General features: G+C 41.0%; 1 protein-coding gene across 13 annotated transcripts in view; it reads left to right on the forward strand.

Annotated features, from left to right (window-relative positions):
- Positions 1-15,771, forward strand: part of DACH1 (dachshund family transcription factor 1) — a 519,671-nt gene that overhangs the window by 274,323 nt on the left and 229,577 nt on the right. The gene's annotated exons all lie outside the window — the stretch shown is intronic.

A 15,771-nucleotide genomic window follows, 5' to 3' on the forward strand; every position in this document is an offset into this window, starting at 1 on the left:
AGACTGTTAGAATTTGTATTATGGCAAGAAAAAAGCAGCTAAGTAAAGAAAAATGAGTGACCAGTATTACTTTAAGAAATGAAGGTCAGTCAGTCTGAAAAATTGGGAAAACTTTGAAAGTGTCCCCAAGTGCAGTGGCAAAAACCATCAAGTGCTACAAAGAAACTGGCTCACATGAGGACCGCCCCAAGAAAGGAAGACCAAGAGTCACCTCTGCTTTTGAGGATAAGTTTATCCGATTCAGCAGCCTCAGATATCACAGGTTAACAGCAGCTCAGATTAGAGACCAGGTCAACGCCACACAGAGTTCTAGCAGCAGACACATCTCTACAACAACTGTTAAGAGGAGACTTTGTGCAGCAGGCCTTCATGGTAAAATAGCTGCTAGGAAACCACTGCTAAGGACAGGCAACAAGCAGAAGAGACTTGTTTGGGCTAAAGAACACAAGGAATGGACATTAGACCAGTAGAATTCTGTGCTTTGGTCTGATGAGTCGAAATTTGAGATCTTTGGTTCCAACCAAAGTGTCTTTGTGCGACGTAGAAAAGGTGAACGGATGGACTCTACATGCCTGGTTCTCACCGTGAAGCATGGAGGAGGAGGTGTGATGGCGTGCGGGTGCTTTGCTGGTGACACTGTTGGGGATTTATTCAAAATTGAAGACATACTGAACCAGCATGGCTACCACAGCATCTTGCAGCGGCATGCTATTCCATCTGGTTTGTGTTTAGTTGGACCATAATTTATTTTTCAACCGGACAATGACCCCAAACACACCTCCAGGCTTTGTATGGGCTATTTGACCAAGAAGGAGAGTGATGGGGTACTACGCCAGATGACCAGGCCTCCACAGTCACCAAACCTAAACCTAATCGAAATGGTTTGGGGTGAGCTGGACTGCAGAGTGAAGGCAAAAGGGCCAACAAGTGCTAAGCATCTCTGGGAACTCCTTCAAGATTGTTGGAAGACCATTCCCGGTCACTACCTCTTGAAGCTCATCAAGAGAATGCCAAGAGTGTGCAAAGCAGTCATCAAAGCAACCTAGAATATAAGACATATTTTCAGTTGTTTCATACTTTTTTGTTAAGTATATAATTTCACATGTGTTAATGCATAGTTTTGATGCCTTCAGTGTGAATGTTCAATTTTCATAGTCATGAAAATACAGAAAAATCTTTAAATGAGAAGGTGTGTCCAAACTTTTGGTCTGTACTATATTCCTTTGAACAAGTGGTTATTTGAAAAAAAAATGGAGAAAATGCACTCTTTTCTTTAACCACTCAATGACTGCCGATATGCATTAAAACTGCGGTTGTTACGCGGCCTTATTCCCTCATTGCCATTTTGAAACGACAATCTGGAATAAGGTGTAGCACCCCCCCAGAGTCGGAAACTCCATGGGGTTTCAGCTACCTGGGGTAGCTGAGACTCTGGAAGGCATAATCAGGGCCAGTTTCTCCGATCCCTGATCACGTGATTGCCGTTATTTAGTGACTAACAGTGATCATGTAAAAAAAAAATTGATCTGGATATAGAAAAAATCTTTCTCCTCCGACATGATATAACATCAGAGGAGAAAGAAATAGGGTCCCTGAGCCCTCCACAGTACCTTTATACCGGATCTGCCATCCCCCCGGTCACCTTCCTTCTGCTGACAGAAAATGCACAGTCCACCTGCCAAGATCTGCCTTCCTGCACCCAGCAACATTTTATTTTTTTTTTAAATTATAATTTTTATTGAAAAACATGTTTCAATTTTTACAGGCAAAGGAAAAAAGTTAGCCATTTTTAATTTTTCACTATCATTAATAGGTTGTCAATCAATATTATTCTATAATAATATTTTAACTTTCGATTAAACATTTTCAAGTACATAAAGAGCAAGAGCTCACACAAAGATTTAGACAAAAGGAGAAAAGAGGGGTTATAATATAGAATGGTGTGGCCCATTAATATCTCATAGAGGTCATATATTTAACATGGCTCAAAAGAAATCCCAAGGAGACCAAATAAGGTTAAATCTCTCTACAGTTTTGTTATTAAGGGCTGCCTGGTACTTGTAATTTATGATATTCTTGATACGACAATATAGATCTAGTTGGGAAGGCGGAGAGGTTTGCTTCCAATGGTAGGGAATCGGCAGCATTTTTCATTGGCTACTGGTTTATGATTACTGTGATAGATATATCACAGTGATCAAAAACCCCAATATTTAGTACATATGGCAGCACTTGTGCTGTGTCTCTTTCTTCTCTCCATGTAGTTGTTCTGGGAGAGAAGAGAGATACACTACGTCCAAGTGTCCTGTCTGAGAAAAAAAAATTCTAACTCCGATTCTGTAAATCTTTCTGCCACCTCTTAATTGCCACATTGATCACTTCCCCCCATGTCATCCCACTTGTCAAATTACATTTTTTTTTTCATACTTTTTATTTTTTCCATTCTTTGCAGTTTAAGTTAGCCATTAGGGTTTGGGTCAGGGATAATTAGAGTTAAGGTTAGGCTTGTTAGGGTTAGGCTTACAGTTTTTTCAAAAGTATAAAAAATCCATAAAAAAATAGTATTGTTAGATTAGGTTTAAGTCTGGTAGTGTTATATGACGTTTAGGTCTAGTAGTGTTAGATTAGGGTTTAGGTTTCTCTGTTAGGTAGACATAAACGATATAAAAATGCCCCGCAGAATGTTCACAACAGAGCAGGCTTTTGCCCTTGTTCCAGCAGTTTAGGCAGTGATACAGAATCTGCCTCTGAAGCTGAGCAGTTTTCAGTGATAACTTCTCTTCTTTCATGGGATCCTATAGCCCGATGGTAGTGGAGTTATCACTTCCTACTACTTTGCAACAATATCTGTCCACAGCACCGCTGTATTTGCAGCTGTCATTTGCCGAGCCCACTATGAAAGTCTATAGTTTACGAAGGTAGGGAATGCCAAATTAACCCACCAGTGATATATTTAAGAAAAAAGGAGCGCACTCACGCCCACACAAGCAGGACATCCTGACACCACAACAATTGGAGCCCTTAAAGGGACCACACTTCTAATTTTGCACACTATCTAAAAGACGCAGTTTGAGAAAGACCCGAGGCAGGGTCGAAACGTTACTACTCCGTTTATACTCCCTACTGTGTGTGTGTATGTATATACAATTTTTGTCTCAACACATGTGAATAAATACATCACATTTTTGCAAAGATATACCATAAGAATGCGGCTGATTTTTCTAAATTAACCCACCAAACTGCTGCCAGACAATTTGCATCCCGAAGTAAAATTGGGAGCTAATGACTCCCTTTTTTCTTCTAGGATACCACGTATATACTGACAGTGACAACTATTACACAAAGACAATCCCCCTATACAAATCCCTCCATGCTGCAAATACAAGGGTCTGTGGGACAGTCAGGAAAAAACAAATAATGTCTCCTTCATATATGATAGACATTGACTTGTCGGACCAGGCGCTTCAACTGGATCTGGTGAAGCGGGAGACCAGGGCCTGGTATAAAATGGTAGCAATCCACCTCATCCACATTGCTATCCACAACAGCTTTGTCCTATGCAGGAAGTCTCAAGGAACAGTCACTTTTCTCCTTTTGCTCTTGAACTACACAGGCTCTCCAAATGCGACAATCTATTCCAACTAGAGACACATTTGTGTTCCAAAATTCACATTGTGCCACTTCCATTTCAAATTTTGCCATTTGTCCAAACAGAACTTTTTGACTACATGTGGGGAACTACCGCGCTCATAAGAAAGTGAGTAGCAAACTGTGGGGTCCACTTTTTGTATGTAACTTCTTGCTAAAGTGAGAAACTTGGGATTTTGAAAGATTTTTGTGAAAAAAATTAACTTTTTCAATATGAAAACTTAATGTTATAAAATTCTGTGTCATACCTGTGGGTTCAAAATGTTCACTATACCCCTGGATAAAAGCCTTGAGGGGTGTATTTTCTAAAATTAGGGTGTTTTACACTGTTTAGGCACATCAGTGGCTCTCCAAATGAGACATGGCGTCCGCTTTCCAGACAGTTTTCTTTCCAAAAAGTCAAACAGTGCTCCTTCCCTTCCTAGCCCTAGTTTCCTAGCCCAAACTTATGGGGTATCGACATGCTCAGGAGAAATTAAATAACATATCATCTTTAGGCCTTTTAGAGATCATTTCATCTTGAACTTGCTTAACTGACCACAATCACAATAATTTTGACCAGCGGAGCCTGAACTTTTATATGGCCCTGTATATATATAGCGGGTGAAATAAGTATTGAACATGCAACCAATTTTTGAAGCAAATATATTTCTGAAGGTGCTATTAACACAACATTTTCACCAGATGTAGCAACGCATGCAATCCACACAGGCAAAGAAATCAAACCATAGATGTCCAAATATATTACGTTTATTTATTTCACTTTCTGTATAAATAAAACAAAATCTGAAATCTTGCAATTTTGGCACTGAACAATGAACCTAAAATTAGGCTCATGTGTACTGATCTTTTTAGCAGTTTTATGAACATAGTCAGAAATAGTGCCGCTGACATGATTCCTGCAGGAGGCATACTTGATCTGGATAAGGGTACTCACACACGAGCGTATAACTCGGACGAGTTATATCTGATGTTTTTTCGGATAGCACTTGGACCAATGTTATACTATGGGGAATTGCAGATCAACAACTTTTTTCTCATGCTGATGTGACATGAGAAAAAACTAACAGCACATGCACCCATTAATGTCTATGGGAGCGTGTGAAACATCGGACTGCACTTGGTTGTTATCCGAGTTCAGTCCCATTTACATAGACACATTTGGGAAGATGGAGAAATTAAATTCACCATCTTATAATTACCTGTGCTACGACTCTCTGACAGATTTTGTGCCGTGTGTCATTAGCATAATCGGCCTGATTGAGAGAATCATCGTTCGTGTGACCCCAGCCTTAAGGTACCTTCACACATAACGATTTCGTTAACGATATCGTTACAACGTCACGCTTTTGGTGACGTAGCAACGATCCCGCTAACGATCTCGTTATGTGTGACAGCGACCAACGATCAGGCCCCTGCTGGGAGATCGTTGGTCGTTGGGGAATGATCAGGACCTTTTTTTGGTCGCTGATCACCCGCTGTCATCGCTGGATCGGCGTGTGTGACGCCGATCTAGCGATGTGTTCACTTGTAACCAGGGTAAATATCGGGTTACTAAGCGCAGGGCCGCGCTTAGTAGCCTGATATTTACCCTGGTTACCATTGTAAAAGTAAAAAAAACCACTACATACTCACATTCCGATGTCTGTCACGTCCCCCACCGTCAGCTTCCCTGCACTGAGTGTCAGCGCCGGCCGTAAAGCAGAGCACAGCGGTGAATCGGCGTGTGTTCACTGGTAACCAGGGTAAATATCGGGTTACTAAGCGCGGCCCTGCATTTAGTAACCCGATGTTTACCCTTTTTACCCGGGTGCTGCAGGGGGACTTCGGCATCATTGAAGACAGTTTTAACGATGTCGAAGTCTTTCCCCTGATCGTTGGTCGCTGGAGAGAGCTGTCTGTGTGACCGCTCCCCAGCAACCACACAACGACTTACCAACGTTAATGGCCAGGTCGTATCGCTGGTCGTGATCGTTGGTAAGTCGTTTAGTGTAACGGTACCTTTAGGGTCATTGTGTAACAAGGGAGATGGGATGAGTTGTGACATCACCTATTGTGAATGTCTATGTTATCTACTGTATATAGAAATGTTAGTTGACACTATAATCCTGTCTGGGAAGATAATGGGGCTACTGTAAAGTTTTCATCGCAGATCAGGAAACGTGAGCCTAGAATTAGCTTTATATATTGCACGATTTTGGACATTTTTTCTTACATATTAATAATAATCTGATTTAACTGGCAGGTCATTTTTTGATAACACATTTCTTTTAATGTGTGATTTGTATTTTATAAAGTCTTATAATATTGCTTAAAACGGCGATAAAAAAATGACATCCCCAGGAAATACGGCCTGGGCCACTTATTTTTTAACTGATTTGGTAAAGCTGGTGCGGTGCCGATATGAGACACCTCAGCGCCTCGACAATAGACCTTTATTCTAGAGAAGTGGCAGGGATCATTCTATTCAGATATTTACATGCTTATTTAACGAGTCAGTAATCCAGGAGAAATAGTGATTTTAATAGAGCATATTATTAATCCAAATAAGTAATGCAAACAGTTGTGAACTTGTTACTGCCGAATCGCAAAGGTCAAAATGTAAAGGGAGTCGCAGTCGGCCGAAGATGCAAATAGGTAATTATTTTATCTCCTACATTCCAATTTAAAATGATAACCTTGAGTTCAGATGCTGCTACAGGAATTACCATTCTGCGAGAAGGCGAAAAAATAAAACGTGGGATTTAGAAAAATAAAGCATTAATGGCCTGAGAGAGAAATAAAATATGGCCATGACGCCTTATCCCCCTCACCCAGAATCAATTGGATTCTTTTAGTTTAATATTTACTTGCTAAGATGAGATGTTAGTCTGCTTGGTGATAAACAGTCGGCTGCTGGCATCTGAAGGTGACCTGTCAGTTCATATGGACAAATCTCCTGCTTACTGAAATGTACAAAATAAATCATTAAAGCAGGCAGGTGCTCATTCCTAGATTTAAATCACCATAGATTTATGATTTGAATTAATGCTTCATTTGGTCATTGAAATAGATGCTGACAAAATGATATGCAGTAGCTGAATCTTCCATACTGTAGCCGTCCTAATATTGATTGCTGAGATGTCTGCAATCTCTTCTTTATATCAAGTAGTTTCTTGTGACAGGTTGCTTGATATGGCCCATATTATTGATAAGACAATGCTGCTCATGGCATGCACACAATTTTCCCGAACATTAATATAAATTGCTATATTTGTGTAGAAGGAGAGGAGGAGGTGAAGAAGAAAGTGAATGTAATATTTTAATAATAGGGGCAAATAGACACTTGGTTTAGTGAACGCATAAATGTTCTTGAAGGTGCATGGTGGCAAAGTCACTTTTTTTTCTGAGAATAGAGAAAGTGATGATATAAAGGACAGCGGAAAAGTGAAAGATGGAAGTCATTCGTTCAGGTCGTGGGGTTTTTATCACAGTGGAGAAATACATACACACCTTTATCATCTGACGATGTAGCAGAGCTGAACCTGTTACTTTCCTTTGTGATGCTGCATTGATGAGATAATGCGATAATTCTTTAGAGTGATGTTGTAGTGTATCTGCAATTCTTTGCAAACAATAGGTAATAGTGTGATTCTGTACTAGGACTTTTCTCCATATTTGTTATACTATAAGTACAGCCATCTCTCCTGACCACCATATTACACATGCACAACGTAGCTGAACATATTCATTTATTTTCCTCACTTATGTAGCGCCATTACTTCCACAACTCATCACTGTCCCTTGTGGGACTCACAATCTGAATTCCTATCGGTACTAGGGAGGAGATCAGAGAACCTATAGAAAGCCCACGCAATCACTGTGGGATGTGAACCCAGGACCCCAGCGCTGCAAAGCAACAGTGCTAACCACTGAGCCGCCATGCTGTACATATGTGTGTTCTGTATAGAAAAGGCCATAGCTGACACCTCTGGATATGGCTTATTTACAATGAGAACGGAAGAATCAGATTTCATTCAGAAGACGCAATTCTCCTCTCCACTGGCATTATGTGTTGGTGGGTGAGTCAAGAGACCCCAATACACATCAGATGATCAGCCAATCTGCCAAATTATCGGTTTCAGACAACTTTTATGTGTATGGGGACACAAAGGACAAGGCCTCTTTCAGTTGTCAATATTTCACTTACACTGTGTTTTTTACTGATAGAACATGTACCCATGACAGTTTATATGGATGTTCATATGTCCATTTTTTGGGCAAACCAAGTGGTCCTCAATAAAAAAGCAAGATGTGTCCAATTTTGATCCCGGTTACACAGAAAACTTGTAACCACAAGTATTTTGCTCTGTGATGCCATCCGTGTGCTGTCTATTTTTTACATTACAATGGATAGAAGAAGCTTTGCAATTTGTTTATTTATTTTTCATACGAGAAAACGCTGATGAAACACTGATGGTAAAAAGTGTAACACTAATGAAAATCAGCATTTTTGCATACGAGAAAAATCACTGATGTCTGATTGAGACCTTGCTACATTATCAAGTAACATTTAAAAAAGAACTGTCCTGTCTTTTTGCCCATTATATGTTCTGGCTATTTATGTACTTTTTGTGGCTTGCATTCTGCATTTTCAATTTTATTCCCACCACATGACATATCTCCAAATTTGCAATCAAAGCTGAGCTGATGGAAGATAGCGAGCTACTATGATCTCTCCCATAATCAGCATTGCACAGGGAGGATGGATTCTTGTTCTTCATTCCTTAGCAGAAAGAGACAAGGCACAGCTGCATGGTTGAAATTATACAGAAGTACTGAGCAATGTATATGTGAATCCAGCAATGATGAGAGGTAAAAGACTTGAAAGAAAGCTCAGACTGATTTTTTTTGTCTTTCTCTGACTGTTCTCTCAATCTAATTCTCACTCGTCCTCCTCCCCTATACATAGATTGTAAAAGGATATGTAACCTGAAACCTCACTGTAATGCCATTTTTGTCATAGTGGATGGTGAGTTCAGAGAGCAGAGGAAGGGGAAAAAGTGTCTCATCAGTGGAGAAATAAGCGGATTTGTCTGATAAAAAATAATATAAGGGTTTTTTTATATTTACTTTGACCATTGATTAATACAAACTTTGTTAAAAATACAATTTTTATTTAAATCTAAGTAAAGGAGTTGTTTCCTTTCAGAAATCTTTTGTCCAAAAGCTCAGCTATTATTAAAAAAAATAGTTGTTTTCTTACTCTCTGTGGGTCCTACACTGTGTGTCTAAGGCTGGAGTCACACTCAGCGTAAGACAATACGGTCCGTATATTACGGCCGTAATACGCTGAAAAGTCCCCAAAATAGTGGTCCGTAGCTCCTCTGTAGGCAGGGTGTTTCAGCGTTTTTTGCGCATGGCATCCTCCGTATGTAATCCGTATGGCATCCATACTGCATGTTTTTCTCGCAGGCTTGCAAAACCAACATACGGCTATACAAGGGATCCATGTGTAAAAAAAAAACAGATATACTGTCTATATATATATATATATGTCAGTAGACACATATATGTATATATATTATTACTTCATACAGCGCTAGATAGTGCTAGATAGCTTTAAAGCCGGTAGCTTTTGCTATCTCCTTCCTAAACCCGACATGATATGAGACATGGTTTACATACAGTAAACCATCTCATATCACCTTTTTTTTTGCATATTCCACACTACTAATGTTAGTAGTGTGTATATGCAAAATTTGGCCATTCTAGCTATTAAAATAAAGGGTTAAATGGCGGAAAAAATTGGCGTGGGCTCCCGCGCAATTTTCTCCGCCAGAGTAGTAAAGCCAGTGACTGAGGGCAGATATTAATAGCCTGGAGAGGGTCCATGGTTATTGCCCCCCCCCCCCGGCTAAAATCATCTGCCCCCAGCCACCCCAGAAAAGGCACACCTTAAAGGTGCGCCTATTCTGGCACTTGGCCACTCTCTTCCCATTCCCGTGTAGCGGTGGGATATGGGGTAATGAAGGGCTAATGCCACCTTGCTATTGTAAGGTGACATTAAGCCAAATTAATAATGGAGAGGCGTCGATTATGACACTTATCCATTGTTAATCCAATAGTAGTAAAGGGTTAAAAAAACACAAACACATTATTAAAAATTATTTTAATGAAAAAATCACAAAGGTTGTTGTAATATTTTATTCTACGCTCAATCCACTCACTGAAGACCCTCGATCTGTAACCAAATCAAAATAATAAACCAACAATATACATACCTTCCGAAGATCTGTAAGGTCCCACGATGTAAATCCATCTGAAGGGGTTAAAAAATTTTGCAGCCAGGAGCTCTGCTAATGCAGCGCTGCTCCTTGCTGCAAAACCCCGGGGAATGAAGGTAATGTAGGTCAATGACCTATATTTACCTTCATTTGCGGTGAGGCGCCCTCTGCTGGTTGTCCCTAGATCGTGGGAACTTTCCTAGAAAGCTCCCAGGCTCGAGTTCATATGAGGACAACCAGCAGAGGGCTGTTATGACCTGGTGGTCAGGACAATAATGGACCTGGTGGTTAAGAGCACACGGAATGACCTGATAGTTACTGATAATAAGGACGAGCTCTGGGACGTGGGAACTCTGCTGACCGCAATCCCTAAACCTATCAAACACACTAGAAATAGCCATGGATTGCGCCTAACGCTCCCTATGCAACTCGGCACAGCCTAAGAAACTAGCTAGCCCTGAAGATAGAAAAATAAAGCCTACCTTGCCTCAGAGAAATTCCCCAAAGGAAAAGGCAGCCCGCCACATATAATGACTGTGAGTAAAGATGAAAATACAAACACAGAGATGAAATAGATTTAGCAAAGTGAGGCCCGACTTACTGAACAGACCGAGGATAGGAAAGGTTACTTTGCGGTCAGCACAAAAACCTACAAAAAGACCACGCAGAGGGCGCAAAAAGACCCTCCGCACCGACTCACGGTGCGGAGGCGCTCCCTCTGCGTCCCAGAGCTTCCAGCAAGCAAGACAACAAATTAAATAGCAAGCTGGACAGAAAAAAATAGCAAACCAAAGGAATACAAGCTGGAACTTAGCTTCTGATGGGAAGACAGGTCACAAGAACGATCCAGGAGAGAACAGACCAATACTGGAACATTGACAGGTGGCATGGAGCAAAGATCTAAGTGGAGTTAAATAGAGCAGCAGCTAACGAATTAACCTCGTCACCTGTGAAACTCAGAAACACCCACCAGAGGAAGTCCATGGACAGAACCAGCCGAAGTACCATTCATGACCACAGGAGGGAGCCCGACAACAGAATTCACAACAGAGGGCGCCTCTTATGAACTCGAGCCTTGGAGCTTTCTAGGAAAGTTCCCACGATCTAGGGACAACCAGCAGAGGGCGCCTCACCGCAAATGAAGGTAAATATAGGTCATTGACCTACTTTACCTTCATTCTCTGGGGTTTTGCAGCAAGGAGCAGCGCTGCATTAGCAGAGCTCCTGGCTGCAAAAATTTTTAACCCCTTCAGATGGATTTACATCGTGGGACCTTACAGATCTTCGGAAGGTATGTATATTGTTGGTTTATTATTTTTACTTTGTTACAGATCGAGGGTCTTCAGAAGGATTGAGCGTAGAATAAATTATTACAACAACCTCTGTTTTTATTTCATTAAAATAATTTTTAATAATGTGTTTCTGTTTTTTTAACCCTTTACTAATATTGGATTAATAATGGATAGGTGTCATAATTGACGCCTCTCCATTATTAATTTGGCTTAATGTTACCTTACAATAGCAAGGTGGCATTAACCCTTCATTACCCCATATCCCACCGCTACACGGGAGTGGGAAGAGAGTGGCCAAGTGCCAGAATAGGCGCATCTTCCAGATGTGCCTTTTCTGGGGTGGCTGGGGGCAGATGTTTTTAGCCAGGGGGGGCCAATAACCGTGGACCCTCTCCAGGCTATTAATATCTGCCCTCAGTCACGGGCTTTACTACTCTGGCGGAGAAAATTGCGCGGGAGCCCACGCCAATTTTTTCCGCCATTTAACCCTTTATTTTAATAGAACGGCCAAATTTTGCATATACACACTACTAACATTAGTAGTGTGGAATATGCAAAAAAAATGGGGATATGAGATGGTTTACTGTATGTAAACCATGTCTCATATCATGTCGGGTTTAAGCCTAAGGCTGGAGTCACACTAGCGAGTTTTACGGACGTATGAGCGCATAAAATACGTCCGTAAAACACGCCTAACAAACGTCCCAATTATTCTCTATGCCCCTGCTCCTATCTGCCGTATTTTACTGATCAGTATTATACGGATGCCATACGGATTACATACGGAGGATGCCATGCGCAAAAAACGCTGAAACACCCTGCCTACGGAGGAGCTACGGACCACTATTTTGGGGACTTTTCAGCGTATTACGGCCATAATATACGGACCGTATTGTCTGACGCTGAGTGTGACTCCAGCCTAATGGGGCCCTGGTTTGTGCTTACTGGCTGCAGCAGTAATATCAAGTCAATAACACTGCAGTCAATCACAGAGCTCGGCTGCTCACCGCTGGACCCAGAGAGGGTAAGTAAGGCTTCTTTTTTTGTTGTTTTTTTTATTCTAATAGAGCCTTTAGAGAAAAGTTTTCTGGAGGAAAACAGCTCCTTTAATAAGGTATTTTAAGAGGATTAAAGTATGCAACTTTATAAAAGTCACATTGACCTGTGGGTACCAACCTGTATAGAGATCCATTTTACTTATGAGAAACACAAGTGATTTCAGATACAAGGAAGCAGAACAACTCTTCTATGGTTTGTACATTTCAGGAATCTATAGATAGTTTCAACAGATTTTCCATGGAGAATCCTTTCCATGTAGTAATGTGTGATACACAGAACTTATAAACAGACATCAACAATAGTAAATGGCTTGCTGCAAAGGAAATGAGTTCATACTTATTCAGAATGTGATTTCAAAACAGATGCCCCAAGAAATCTCATTGTTTAACCTACATACATACAAAAATGTTATTATTTCTTAAGGAAATGAATCAATCATGAAAACATTGAAGCTGTGTGCTCTAAAACATAGGAAACCCAGGCCCTCGTAATTCCACTGCCATAATAGAGTCATAAAAAGTCACAGAATGTAGTGAAAGGGAATAATGGGAATGTTTAACACAATGCTAACATTTTGATTTGCACTAAAGGTGCTGAGATTCTGTGAATGCCTGATTACTATTAACGTCTAGACGTAATTATTTGCTTTAGAAATGTCCATTGAAAATGTTTCCATCCTAAAGGGTTATTATCATCTAAGACTTTCATGGATGAGACGGAAATAACTTTGTACAGCTTCTGCTACTACAGGTGGAGTCTGTTCTGAAATTTTCATAGAAATGAATGGAAGTTCAAGAAACATTAAAGCACAGTGAGCTAGGGTGTTTCCAGAAAATTAAGGAAACAGTTTAGCTTGCTAAGTTACAATTTTTCCATAACTGTCCTTCATGTATATGGGCGTTATGGACCCTGGTTATACTGCAAACCCTCTTCCAGTAGACCAAATAGTATGAAAATATTCTCTTCCTTAAAAGCTGACATGGAAATAAACTTAAAATTGGTTTTCAAGACCCTAAAAGCTGCTTAAAAATGGTACTCTAAAGGTACTTTCACACTGACCAACTTCACAACGATATCGCTAGCGATCCGTGACGTTGCAGCGTCCTGGATAGCGATATCGTTGTGTTTGACACGCAGCAGCGATCTGGATCCTGCTGTGACATTGTTGGTCAGAGCAGAAAGGCCAGAACTTTATTTGGTCGCTGGATCTCCCGCAGACATCGCTGAATCGGCGATCCAGCGATGTCTTCACTGGTAACCAGGGTAAACATCGGGTTACTAAGAGCAGGGCCGCGCTTAGTAACCCGATGTTTACCATGGTTACCAGTGTAAATGTAAAAAAAAAACACTTCATACTTACATTCCGGTGTCTGTCACGTCCCTCGGCGTTCTGCTTCCATGCACTGCGCCGGCCAGCCGTAAAGCAGATTACAGCGGTGACGTCACCGCTGTGCTTTGCGGCCAGCTGGCGCTGACAGTCAGTGCAGGAAAGCACAGCGCCGGGGGACAGACACCGGAATGTAAGTATGTAGTGTTTGTTTTTTTTTACATTAGCACTGGTAACCAGGGTAAACATTGGGTTACTAAGCGCGGCCCTGCGCTTAGTAAGCCGATGTTTACCCTGGTTACCAGGGGACTTCGCATAGTTGGTCGCTGGAGAGCTGTCTGTGTGACAGCTCTCCAGCGACCACACAGCGACGCTGCAGGGATCAGGATCGTTGTCTAGATCGCTGCAGCGTCGCTAAATGTGACGGTACCTTAAAGTTTGCCATGTTTGTACATCTCCAGCAATGATGTTATATGTCAACATTTTGCCGCTGCAGCCCATCACTTATAGCAGTGGCTTTCCTTACCACTGTGGTCATAGAAGTAGCCAGTGATTGGCAGCTGTCATATGTTGAGACAACACAACTTCCCTAGAAATGAGAGCAGAGAAACCAGCAGGGAGCATAGGGAAAGCATCTTTACATGACAGCCCGTAATTGATAAGATGACTATTAATTCTGTTCTTAGTTTGAAGCATAGTCATCTATTTGTGAAATATTTCCTGTGGTTGGAAAACCACTGTAAGAAACAATTCTAGTGACATACCCAAATTCCAGTATCTGTCCAGGTTCATATACTTTTTGTAAGGAGCATTTATTGATGAGCTAATATATATATTCAGAGGAGGCTGGTGCTCAGATGTTCTTTTGGCAGTTAATACAAGGGTCGGGTCGCGTTGCTCTCAAGACGAGGCACTTTCTGAAGTAATGTAAAAGCCGTGATCCAGCCAGAGGCCTGTTGATAGTGGTATTGGTGAGGTGTTAAGGTATTAAAATATTTTTTAATATTCTTTATTCTTTAATGTAGGAAAGTTATCTAGTTCTGTAGGATAAGATTTAATGATACTGCTCTTGATTTCTTTTGATTTATGGAATTATTATTTTTCTGTAATGTCTTTTATTGTCTGTACCAGTCCCCTCTAAACTGTAAACTGCTGCGGAATAAGTTGGCGCTATAGAAATTACATTAATATTATTATTGTTTATTATTATTATTATGATTATTATTATTTTTCTTTCTGTATAGTTATCATACTGTATGAAGGTGTCTTCTAATGTTTGGATTTTAATATGCCTGACTCTATTGTTTTGAGCACTGCTGTGTCTCACCTTCCGAACTAAGAACATATCTGTTCAGTTTGTTAAATGACAGTAGGCAGGCAAAAATAACAACTGACTGCTTTGATATGTGTGTGGTTGGCTTAAGATGTTTGTCTGAATTTAGGATTTGTTAGTCTCATTTGTTTGTCCTGTTTTGTCTTAAATGTTATTGCACTTTTGGAAAACTTTGGACATGGTATACAAACATGATTGATCTTTGGGGATCCACATTCCGAGTTCGCCATGGATTGCTGAAATGAAAGGCCAGAAGAGCTCAGATAACTGCTGTTCTCAAACGTAATCCATGAGCTTGTCTTCAGGCTTGGAGGACAGCAGCACTCGACCCTATAGGGGTTTTAGCAGTTCAATCCCAAACAAGATAGAACTTCTGAAATGGCTCAATTTCAAATCTTTCCTGATAGGGCAGATCATTTCTAAGTTATCAACAATAGTAGATTTTATCATAGTTTAGTGTAAGGGTACCGTCACACAGTGCAATTTTGATCGCTACGACGGCACGATTCGTGACGTTCGAGCGATATAGTTACGAGATCGCAGTGTCTGACACGCTCCTGCGATCAGGGACCCCGCTGAGAATCGTACGTCGTAGCAGATCGTTTGAAACTTTCTTTCGTCGTCTAGTGTCCCGCTGTGGCGGCATGATTGCATGGTGTAACATATATCGTATACGATGTGCGCATAGTAACCAACGGCTTCTACATCGCACATACGTCATGAAATTATCGCTCCAGCGTCGTAGATTGCAAAGTGTGACAGCAGTCTACGACGCTGGAGCGATATTGTTACGACGCTGGAGCGTCACGGATCGTACCGTCGTAGCGATGAAAATTGCACTGTGTG

This window comes from Ranitomeya imitator, chromosome 3 (assembly GCF_032444005.1).
Source record: "Ranitomeya imitator isolate aRanImi1 chromosome 3, aRanImi1.pri, whole genome shotgun sequence".
NCBI lineage: Eukaryota > Metazoa > Chordata > Amphibia > Anura > Dendrobatidae > Ranitomeya > Ranitomeya imitator.